Below are 12,154 nucleotides of genomic sequence, written 5' to 3'. Positions count from 1 at the left end.
AGAAAGAAAGAAAGAAAGAAAGAAAGAAAGAAAGAAAGAAAGAAAGAGAAAGAAAGAGAAAGAAAGAAAGAAAAAGAAAGAGAGAAAAAAAAGAAAGAAGAAAGAAAAAGGAAGGGAGGGAGGGAGGAAGGAAGCAAGGAGGAAGAGGGAAGGAAGAAGGAATGAAAGGGAAGGAAAGAAAGAAAAGGAGGAAAGAATGGAGATAAGGAGGCAGGGAGGTAGCAAAGGAAAGGAAGGAAGAATGGAAGCAAGGGAGGGAGAAAAGAAAAGGGAGAGGAAGAAAGAAGAAACAGTGGAGAGATGGAGGGAGGGAGAGAGTGAGAGAGAAGAGAGGAGAAAGGGAAGAAAGGAATAATAAAAGATAGCCAAACTAAAAGGAAGAAATAAGAAATAAATTTTCTGTATTTGCAAAAGATATGAAATCTTAAGGAATTCACACACTCAAAAGCACTAGAACTAATAAATGTTCAGTGTTTTGGAACACAAGACCAATATACAAGGAACTATTGTATTGCCTTAAATTAATCTGTAGATTCAAAATGACCTGTATCAAAATCTCAAGAGGCATTTTTTTTTTTGCAGAAATTTGACATGCTGATCTTAAAATTTATATGGAAATGCAAAGGATGTAAAATAGCCACAACAATTTTGAAACTAAAGAACAAAGTAAATGTAGGACTTACACCTCTTGCTTTCAAAATTTGTTATAAGGGTACAATAATCAAGACAGTGTGGCACTGGCCTAAGTATAGACATATAGATCAACAGGACAGAATTGAGAGTCAAAAAACAAACCCTTATATTTATGGTCAATTGATTTTGGATAAAGGTACCAAGCCAACTCAATGGGGGAGAAGACTGTCTTTTTAACAAAGATTGGTAAGACCATTGGATATCCACATACACAAAAATTAATTTAAAAAGGACTTGGTCCTAAGTGTAAAAGCCAAAATTATAAATCTTTTAGGAGAAAATATTTGTGACCTTCTGTCAAGCAAATAGCATAGGTACAATACCAAAATGACCAATAAAACAATAAACTGATAAATTAGACTTTACAGGGGCGCCTGGGTGGCTCAGTCGTTAAGCGTCTGCCTTCGGCTCAGGTCATGATCCCAGGGTCCTGGGATTGAGCCCCGCATGGGGCTCCCTGCTCGGCGGGAGGCCTGCTTCTCCCTCTCCCACTCCCCCTGCTTGTGTTCCCTCTCTTGCTGTCTCTCTCTCTGTCAAATAAATAAATAAAATATTTTTTAAAAATTAGACTTTACAAACATTAAAAACTTTTGCACTTCAGAAGGCAGTAAGAAAATAAAGACAAACCACAAATTGGAGAAATATTTTCAAATCACTTTTCTTATAAAGCATTTGTACCCAGAATATATAAGAAATCTTGAAACTCAGTAATAAATTACAGCAACTCAATTAAAACAAAAGAGTAGAATAACTCATTAAAGAAGATACACAAATGTCTAATAAACATGAAAAAGGTACTCAACATTATTAGCCATTAGGGAAATGCAAACTGTAACCAAAATGAGGTATTTCTTTACCCTGGCAAACATTAATCCTTTTACTATCTCCATAGTTTGCCTTTTCCAGAATTCCATGTAACTGGAATCACATACAATGTAGCCTTTTCAGATTGCATTTTTTCCCTACATAATATACATTTAAGGTTTCTCTGTATCTTTTCATGGCTTGATAGCTCCTTTTTTTTTAGCAATGAGTAATTTTCCATTGTCTGGATGTGCCACTGTTTATTTGCTCACCTGCTAAATTACATTTCTGTTGCCTTCTAGTTTGGGTAATTATGAATAAAGCTGCTATAAACATTTGTGTGCAGGTTTTTGCTTAGACCTAAGTTTTTAGCTCATTTGGGTGAATGCCAAAGAGCCAATTGTTGGCTTGTATGAACAGTTTTTTAAAAAAATTCTAATTCCAGTAAACATACAGTATTATATTAGTTTCAGGTGTATAATAGTGATTCAGCATTTCTATACATTATGCAGTGCTCATCATGATAAATGTACTCTTAATTCCCTTCACCTGTTTCACCCATCCCCCCCCCACCCGCCTCTGGTAACCATCAGTTTGTTCTCTATAGTTAAGAGTCTGTTTTTTGGTTTGTCTCTTTTTTTCTTTGTTCATTTGTTTTGTTTCTTAAATTCCACATGACTGAAATCACATGGTATTTGTCTTTCTTTGACTGACTTATTTCACTTAACATTATATCCTCTAGATCCATCCATGTTGTTGCAAATGGCAAGATGTGTATGTGTATGTGTAATGTATATGTGTATTTAATATAATCAGGGCTTATACAGTGTATGCTGTTCTGCCTCATCTTTTTACTTAATTTATTTCACACAACTTTTACATCACTACAAAGAGCTCCACTTCATTTTTAAGTGTTCAACAATAGCGGGATGAGTGCAAAAAGAGATAATGGCTTCATTTGAAGTTTGAATAGCCAAAGTCAGAAATTGTTAAGGGGGTCTTATTTATTTGTGTTTTTTTGTTTGTTTGTTTGTCTAATTTTTCTATTTCCCCTGCTAGAATTGGAGTTCCAGGAGGCTGCCGGGAGCTTTGCTATTTTGTTTAACGTTCTATCTCTAGCATCTAAAATGATAAAAACCACAGCACCTAACACTTATTGAATACTTACATTTTGTGTTTCATGCATTTTCTCTCATTAAATGCATAAAACAACTCTATGAAGTATATACTATCAGCATCACCATTTTATAGTTTAGTAGGCTGAGACACAGAAAAGTTGGGTTACTTGTCCCAAACCACACACTGTTAAGAGGTAGAGCCATGATTTGAGCCCAGACAGTCTGATTAGTCCTCTTTTAACCACTGGGCTAGACACTGAGCCAAAGGGTGCAAGGTCAGGAAGAGACATGCCTGGATCCAAAGAAGAAAAGTCTATATCACCTTCAGATCTTGAACTTTTGGCTAGATGCAGAAACAGGACACAGCTTTGGATTGTTGCCCTTGTGGGAGGAATGAGTGCTTTTCTTTTCTGTGTGTATGTATAGGTGCATGTGGGATGATTGTATTATAATAGGTGTGTGTCGTCTGGCATAGAGTGCAGTCCACTTCTGTGGTTTTTACCTGCACAGCACACCTTCCTCTCTTCTTTTGGTAGAGGCCTCCCTTTTGCTTCGAAGATTCTTCCTCCCCACTCCAACTAAAGCAAGCTGTCCTTCTCGCTTATGTGGGCCCATCAGAGCACTTCCCTGGGATTCTAATATACTAGAGTAGAAAAGAGAAGCCCTCTCTTTCTTCTCCTGCATAAGTGTATTGGGATTGGCACATCAACCTAGAATTCCATAAAGACAGCAAAGATTTTTTCAAGATTGACTGAACTCAGGTTATGGAATAAAATTAGGTACAATTCATAATAGAATTAATTTAAGCAAAACTTTTATGCATTACACTACAGGAATTATGCTGGCTTTAATTTCTGGCATAATTTAAAGCACTAGGAAAAACACTTAATGAAGTATGATTAGTCTTCTAGTTCTGGAGGGATTCCTTTTCTTGCACTAACTTCCACTGGTCTATGAGTTCTACAGTGTTTTTATGTCTCACTAGTCTATGCTGGGGCCAGCTATTTCCTTTCTTTTTTTTTTTTTTAAAGATTTTATTTATTTATTTGAGAGAGAATGAGATAGAGAGAGAGCACATGAGAGGGGGGAGGGTCAGAGGGAGAAGCAGACTCCCCGCCGAGCAGGGAGCCCGATGTGGGACTCGATCCCGGGACTCCAGGATCATGACCTGAGCCGAAGGCAGTCGCTTAACCAACTGAGCCACCCAGGCGCCCCAGCTATTTCCTTTCATTAGAGCACTTCATCCTCGTAGTAGGCTGAAATATGGCTCCCAAAGATAGCAGGTTCTAATCTCTGGAACCTGTTAAATATTACCTTATCTGGAAAAAAGGCCTTTGCAGATGTGATTAAGAATCAAGATAGAGCGATCATCCAGGTTTATCCATGTGGGGCCTATATGCCATCATAGGTATCTTTATAAGAGGGAGGGAGAGGAAGTTTTATACACACAGAGAAGGAAGGCAATGTGAAGACAGAGCAGAGCAAGATTCACAACACTGGCCTTAGAAGATCAGAGTGATGTAGTCACAAGTCAAGAAATGCTGGCAACCACAAGAAGCTGGAAGAAGTAAGGAATGGATTTTTCACCAGAATCTCTGGAGGGAATGCAGCCATGCCAATGCCTTGTTTTTGGTCCAGTGATATTGATTTCAGACTTCTGACCTCCAGAATTGCAGGGAATAAATTGCTATTGTTAAGCCACCAAGTTTGTGGTAATTTATGACAGCAGTCACAGGAAACTTGCTATTGTTAAGCCACAAGTTTGTGGTAATTTATGACAGCAGCCACATAGAATACTATTTCCTATTTATCTCAAATTCCTTTGAATTCAAAATTTTATCAGTAGTATTACCAAGGTGGCTTTCATTTTCTCTAAAAATGTTTTGCAAAATGTTGGCTGCCTGCTCTATTTGTTGACTCACATGGTAGTGCATGTCTTTCCTTCTTTTTCACCTTCTCTCTTTCCTTCTTTCCCTCTCTCTTATCCAAGTACTCTTTGTTCTGGACACCTGATGTTTTATTTTGGTTTATTTCTGTGTTGTCTATCCTTCTGAGACAATCAGAAGAGTGCTGTTTTTGTCCTTTTGGTAAAAAAAAAAATAATAACCTTGTTATTGGGTCCAAACCAATATAGATTTCGCCAATAAGAAAAGTGAGCATCCCCCATTTTTGCAAAGTCCTGACAGGTCCTGTTTCATCACTTTATGCTTATTACCATATAAGGTACACTTTCTTCTTGGAATGTCTTAAAATATTTTTATATAGTTAGAAATGTCAAAAGAAAATTCAGAGAGCTTTACTCGATATGAATATTTTATAGAGTGAGAAGCTAACTGCGAACAGGGAGATTTCAAACAGAAAGTGGTTAGAGCAGAGCTTTCAGTAGTTACTGTTCAGTTGATGAAGCAGGAAGGAGTAAGTACATTGTTTTCTCTTGTGATTGGTTACTAGAAACTCACTCCTTTTCATTGCATAATGCATATGCTTATAGCTGATTATCTAGGAAACTGTAAGGTCGTGCTGTAAGGACATAAAGAAGGCTTAAGTTTTGTTTCAGGTCAGAGTCAGCATTTCAGGTAAGTCAGGACAGTTTTAAGTTTTGGTTATGTGACTATGAGTGTTTGGTCTAGTGGTATTCAAACAGAATATTTTGGTTTTTCTTTAATAGAAATAAATGTCAGCATCTAGGATCACAGTACCTAGGATTAAATCTCAGCTTTTACTTTTCTTAATTGTGTGACATTTGTAAATTCAAATGCTTACTCTAATTGTTTAAGCCTTGGAATTTCTCATCTGTAAAGTGGGGTAGCAGTAAGGTGGTTACAAGGATTAAAGGAGTTAGTATATGGCAAGCACTTAGAACAGTGTCTGGCACATAGCAAATGCTTGACAAATGCTGCTCTTACCATCATTGTCATCATCACCATTACCGTCATCGAGATCATTGTCAGTGTTAGTGTGAGGACTGTGCCGCCTCACCTGTGTATCAGAGCAGGGTCACTTTCCATCTTCTGGCTTGCCATCTCTTTAACCTAGTTTTCCTATTGTAAGTGGCAAGCCCTAGGCAGGACATGTGTTTTTCTATTTATACTTGACCAGGAGGAATTAATAAAAGGCTTTCAGTTTAAGGTATGACTCATTTTTATGAGCTATATTGTCTGCCAAAAGCAATAACTTGGTTGAATTACTTTAAGTAATATTTTAATTTCTCAGTTTTGTTTTGCAGTATAGATGTTCAGACAAGATTTTCATATATATATACAAAATTTTTAACCACTTTTGAAATTGAGGAATGACTACAGTTATGTTATATTCATTCACTCATTCATTCATTCAGTATGTGTGTGTGTATATATGTATATAAAAGGACAGGCTCCTTTTTAAAATATATAATACAAATAGTGAAATTACTCCAGTTTGTTATTAATGGAGTACCAGTAATGGAGCTTTATATTTTTCTAACATCTTAATCAATATTTAAATGTGTTCAAGGTATACAACATTAAATAGGTTTGCTTAAGTTGAGCAGAACTTCAGAGCATCTGTGAGCTTGCTTATTTTTCTGTATTATTACCATTAGTAGGCATTTCTTTTTTATTTAAAAAATTTTTGATTGAAGTATAGTTCACATAAGGTGTTACATTAGTTTCAGGTATACAGCATAATAATTTGACAATTCTGCATCACCAAGTATACATAAGTGTAGTTAACCATCTGTCACCATACATGTTATTACAATCTTACTGACTATATTCCCAATGCTATATTTTTCATCCTTATGACTTATTTATTTTATAAGTTTGTACTTCTTAATCCCCTTCACCTATTTCACCCAACCCCATCTCTTCTCCCCTTAGGCAGCCACCAGTTTGTTCTCTGTATTTATGAGTCTTGCTTCTGTTTTGGTTTGTTGGTTTGTTTGTTCATTTGTTTTACTTTTTATTTTATTTTATTTTTTAAAGATTTTATTTATTTATTTGACAGAGAGAGACAGCGAGAGAGGGAACACAAGCAGGGGGAGCAGTAGAGGGAGAAGCAGGCTTCCCTCCAAGCAGGGAGCCCAATGTGGGGCTCCATCCACCCTGGATTGATCACCCAGGTGCCCCTTGTTTTACTTTTTAGATTACACATATAAGTGAAATAATATGGTATTTTTCTTTCTCTGTGTGACTTATTTCACTTAGCATACTGCTCTCTAGGTCCATCCATATTGTTGCAAATGGTGAGATCTCATTCCTTTTTACAGCTGAGTAATATTCCATTCCACATCTTTATCCATTCATCTATCGATGGGACACTTAAACTCCTTATATATCTTGGCTATTGTAAATAATACTGCAGTAAACATAAGGGTGCATATATATTTTCAAATTAGTGTTTTTGTTTTCCTTGGGTAGATACCCAGTAGTGGAATTACTGGGTCATATGGTATTTCTATTTTTAAGTTTTTTAAGGAATCTTCATCTTAATTGGCATTTTTTAAGCTTTTTTTTTTTTTAAAGATTTTATTTATTTATCTGACAGAGAGAGCACAAGCAGGGGGAGCAGCAGGCAGAGGGAGAAGCAAACTCCCTGCTGAGCTCAGAGCCCAATGTGGGGCTCAATCCCAGGATCCTGGGATCATGACTGAGCCGAAGACAAAACTTAGCTGACTGAGCCACCCAGGCACCCCTTTTAAAAAGTTTTTATTTACATTCCAGTTAGTTAACATACAGTGTAACATTAGTTTCAGGTGTACAATCCAGTGATTCAGCACTTCCATACAGCCAGAGATCTAAGCGAAACAGATGGAAGTAACATGACTGATGGAGAATTTAAAGCAGCAATCATAAGGATACTCACTGGGTTTGAGAAAAGAATAGAAGACATCAGTGAGACCCTTACCACAGAGATAAAAGAGCTTAAAAAGGCATTTCTTATTTAATATCCATCCATGAAACTGTGGCAGGCTAACTTTTCTTGCATGTAGGCCCTTTACATTTCTTTCTTTTTTTTTTTTAAGATTTTATTTATTTGAGAGAGAGAATGAGATAGAGAGAGAATGAGATAGAGAGCATGAGATGGGGGAGGGTCATAGGGAGAAGCAGACTCCCTGCTGAGCAGGGAGCCTGATGCGGGACTCGATCCCGGGACTCCAGGATCATGACCTGGGCCGAAGGCAGTCGCTTAACCAACTGAGCCACCCAGGCGCCCTGGCCCTTTACATTTCTTGACAGACATCTAGATAAAATGAAATAATGCTCATGTTCTCTTTATAACCTTCAACCTAAACAGTAGTTCAGTTTCTATCTGAACACTTTAAGTATTAGAGATCAGCCCCTAAATGACCTCATTCCATTTCTGGACCATGTTAATATTAGAAACTTTTTTTAATGTTGATAAAATTTTCTCTGTAGTTTTTATTCATTAATTTCTGTTTGACCTAAGGAGGGACATAGGCCAAATCTATTGCCCTTCTCCATGAGAGAATGTATGCATCTGCATCTACACCCATATCTAGATCAGCATCTAGCTCCACATTTGTCTCCATGCCTGCCTCACAGTCTGTGTCTATGTCTGTGTAGCTACATCTCTGTGTTTGTAGAGTCCTTTGGGAATTCCTCTAGACCAAGTTAAATATCTCTACTTTCTTTACTGGTTCCTAGTTTAAATAGTTTGGGCCTCTTTTCTTTTTCTTTTTTCTTTTTTTTTTAAGATTTTATTTATTTATTTGAGAGAAAGAGAGAAAGAGTGTGCGCAAGCAGGGGGAGGGGCAGGTAGAGGTAGAGGGAGAAGCAGATTCCCTGCTGAGCAAATAGCCCAACTCAGGGCTTGATCCCAGAACCCTGAGATCATTACCTGAGCCAAAGGCAGATGCTTAACCGACTGAACCACCCAGGCTCCTCTGCACCTCTTTTCTTAACGCATTTCATTTTGTCTATCTTCTCTGTGTGGCATTAAATTAAATGTGAAGCAAAATTTTCCTTTTCTGAAAGGAAAGCCTTTTTTCCTCATGCTAACAAGCCTCAGGGGAAACAGTTGTTCATTTTTGGATGTCCTCTGCTGGACAGACAGCATTGCCTTTAGTAAATTCTGGGGCTATTAGCTTCCGAAGTCCTACCACCTCAGGTGCATTAGGTTCATGACTGCCATTCTTAGAATTTAGAACTCCATCTCTACTCTCAAATTAGGGAATCGGACCTTATGTGAATGAGGCCACTTTTCCTCCTCAACCATGGAATTCCACAGACTTTGTGTTTTCCCTTCTGAAACACTCTAGCATGATATCTATAGGCCTAGGATTTTTATTTTTTATTTTTAAATTTTATTTTATTATGTTATGTTAGTCACCATTCATTACATCATTAGTTTTTGATGTAGTGTTCCATGATTCATTGTTTTCATATAACACCCAGTGCCCCATGCAGTACGTGCCCTCCTTAATACCCATCACCGGGCTAACCCATCCCCCACCCCCCTCCCCTCTAAAACCCTCAGTTTGTTTCTCAGAGTCCATAGTCTCTCATGGTTTGTCTCCCCCTCCGATTTCCCCCCGTTCATTTTTCCCTTCCTACTATCTTCTTTTTTTTTTTTTTTAAAACATATAGTGTATTATTTGTTTCAGAGGTACAGGTCTGTGATTCATCAGTCTTACACAATTCACAGCGCTCACCATAGCACATAACCTCCCCAATGTCTATCACCCAGCCACCCCATCCCTCCCACCCCCCACCACTTCAGCAACCCTCAGTTTGTTTCCTGAGATTAAGAATTCCTCATATCAGGGTGTTCAATGTAGGGGCTGACTGAGGAGGCTCTGTGTCTGCAGCTAGCGGGTCAGCTGCAGGTCCTTGCTGTCGTCCCGGTTTTCAGGAAGAACTAAAGATGGCTGAATTTCTAGATGACCAGGACACTCAACTGTGTGACAGTTGCAAAAAAGAAATTCCTGTGTTTAATTTTACCATCCACGAGATCCACTGTCAAAGGAACATTGGTATGTGTCCTATCTGCAAGGAACCATTTCCCAAATCTGACATGGAGAGTCACATGGCTACAGAACATTGTCAGGTGACCTGCAAATGTAATAAGAAGTTGGAGAAGAGGCAGTTAAAGAAGCATGAGGAGACTGAGTGTCCTCTACGGCTCGCCCTTTGCCAGTACTGTGATTTGGAGCTTTCTGTTCTCAAACTGAAGGACCATGAAGAGTACTGTGGTGCCCGGACGGAGTTATGTGGCAATTGTGGGTGCAATGTCCTGATGAAAGATCTGAAGACTCATTCTGAAGTTTGTGGAAGAGATGGGGAGGAAAAGAGAGATGAGGTTGCCATGCCTCCTAATGCATATGATGAGTCCTGGGGTCAAGATGGCGTCTGGATTGCATCCCAGCTCCTCAGGCAAATTGAGGCTCTGGACCCACCTATGAGGCTACCCCGAAGACCCCTGAGAGCCTTTGAATCAGATCCTTTCCATAGTAGAACTACCAACCAAAGGAACATGACAGCCCAGTTTCCAATTCAGAGTAATCTATTGGAAGAACAAGAAGGGCAGGAAAGGAATAGAACCTGATAGCCCCCAAAAGAGGGTGGTGAAGACAGTGCAAATTTGGACTTCATGTTGGCCCTAAGTCTGCAAAATGAAGGGCAGGCCTGCAGTGTGGCAGAGCAGGACTATGGAGGGCTGTATGTGGTATAGACCAGTCCCTTGAAGGTTCCAATGCTCTGAATGACATGAACGGTGCAGCTGACCAGACCATGTTGCCTTGTGAATTTTGTGAGGAGCTCTACCCAGAGGAACTGCTGATAGACCATCAGACAATCTGTAATCCTTCCTGTGCCTTACCTTCACTCAGTATGGGCAGTACTTCCCCCAAAGGGGTGGAGGACCCTGTCATCTTCCAAAAGTTTTTGCAGCAGGCTGCGAGTAACCAGTTAGACTCTTTGATGGGCCTGAGCAATTCACCCCCCATGGAGGATGGCATCATCATCCCATGTGAATTCTGTGGGGTACAGCTGGAGGAGGAGGTGCTGTTCCATCACCAGGACCAGTGTGACCAATGCCCAGCCACAGCAAACAACCATGTGACAGAGGGGATTCCTAGACAGGATTTCCAGCCTCCAGAGACCTCACCAGAGCTGCCCAAGAGGCGTGTCAGACACCAGGGAGACTTGTCTTCTGGTTATATGGATGATATCAAGCAGGAAACAGCTAAAGGACCCACCTACCCTCTTCCCCCCGACCCAGGAGACCCATTAACAATATGACAGCAACTTGTAACTGACTGTCAACATCCACATCAGGCCCCAGACCTGGGTGCCAGCCTAGCCCTCCTCGCATATTGAAGCTCAAAAACTTAGACAGCCAGGATGGCCGGGCACGCAATCAAAACAGCCATAACACAGCCATGGCCACTGGACACGTTCCAGTGATTCACCCAGTGTGAAATCTCTACCCAGAAAACCTTGTACCCACCTTGCCCCATGGGCCTTCAGGGAGGTACAGAGTAAGTCGTAGGAGTGAAGGTGGCAGGAACTCACGGGTCACCTCCACAGCTGCCAACTACCAAAACAGAACTGCAAAGGCAAAACCCCCCAAGCAACAGGGAGCTGGGGATGCAGAGGAGGAAGAGGAGGAGGAGTAATGGTGTCACAGAGAACCTGCGCAGTGGTTCCATCTTTTCTGCACAGCAGCACTTGCTGCGGTTCAGGCCCCATCTCCCGGGCTCTGTGGGCAGGGGAGATTTTACAGATTTTAACTTTCTGTAGGTTATGGCCATTTTGTGTCTTTTGAGATTTTGCTGTGGGAGTTTGAGGGTTTGGGGGAGGGTTAGCAGGGAGGCTGTTGAGAAATGTTTCATCTTTAGCTACTGCCTTTTTGCTGCGCAGAAATACAAGTTATGGCCTCTCAGCCCATCTTTTGACATACTATTGCCACTGCTTCTTGGTGCTGTGTAGTCCTGGTGGAGAGATGAGAGAGGGTTCTAGAAACCTGATACTCATCAGTGAAGTGATTCTCTTCTCTGCTGGGGCCTCACTTTGGGAACTTTTAGGTACCCTCTCCTGTATACTGTCCCTCCCCACTCCAGAATTTGGGCCTCTTGTGTGTATGGAGGCACTCTGGTGAAGTGTTCAGGCCAGTTGCAATTTATGTTAGGAACAAGGCTTCGGAGATGAGTTGAGCTAGAGGTGAGTGCCCTAGAGGCTTTGTTTAAATCTGCTTCTTTGGCATTTGGTGTAACTGCCTTCTGTTTCTGGTGGGGAGCATGGCTCCTTTGTCTTTACTGTCTTCTGATGGAGAAGGCTGGGGGCTCCCTGTTGCCACCAGAGCCATGCTGGGCTCTGCCTGGATCAGGACTGAGGCCTAAGCTCCATGGCTTGCCCTGAAAATCAAGTATCAGAGCCCCCATCCCCTCTTTTTATTTTACTACTACTACTACTACTATTATTATTATTAACATACTTGTAATAGAAATAAAGTTTGTACTTGGAGTTCAAAAAAAAAAAAGAATTCCTCATGTCAGTGAGATCATGTGATACTTGTTTTCCTCTGAATGACTTATTTCG

The 12,154-nt window shown here is 40.2% G+C and overlaps 1 pseudogene; it reads left to right on the top strand.

Annotated features, from left to right (window-relative positions):
- The first annotated feature begins 9,479 nt into the window (after nucleotides 1-9,479).
- Nucleotides 9,480-11,232, top strand: LOC110582609 (annotated as a pseudogene).
- Nucleotides 11,233-12,154: the final 922 nt, after the last annotated feature.

Source organism: Neomonachus schauinslandi, chromosome 1 (assembly GCF_002201575.2).
Source record: "Neomonachus schauinslandi chromosome 1, ASM220157v2, whole genome shotgun sequence".
NCBI lineage: Eukaryota > Metazoa > Chordata > Mammalia > Carnivora > Phocidae > Neomonachus > Neomonachus schauinslandi.
This window is presented reverse-complemented; position numbering and strand designations above follow the sequence as displayed.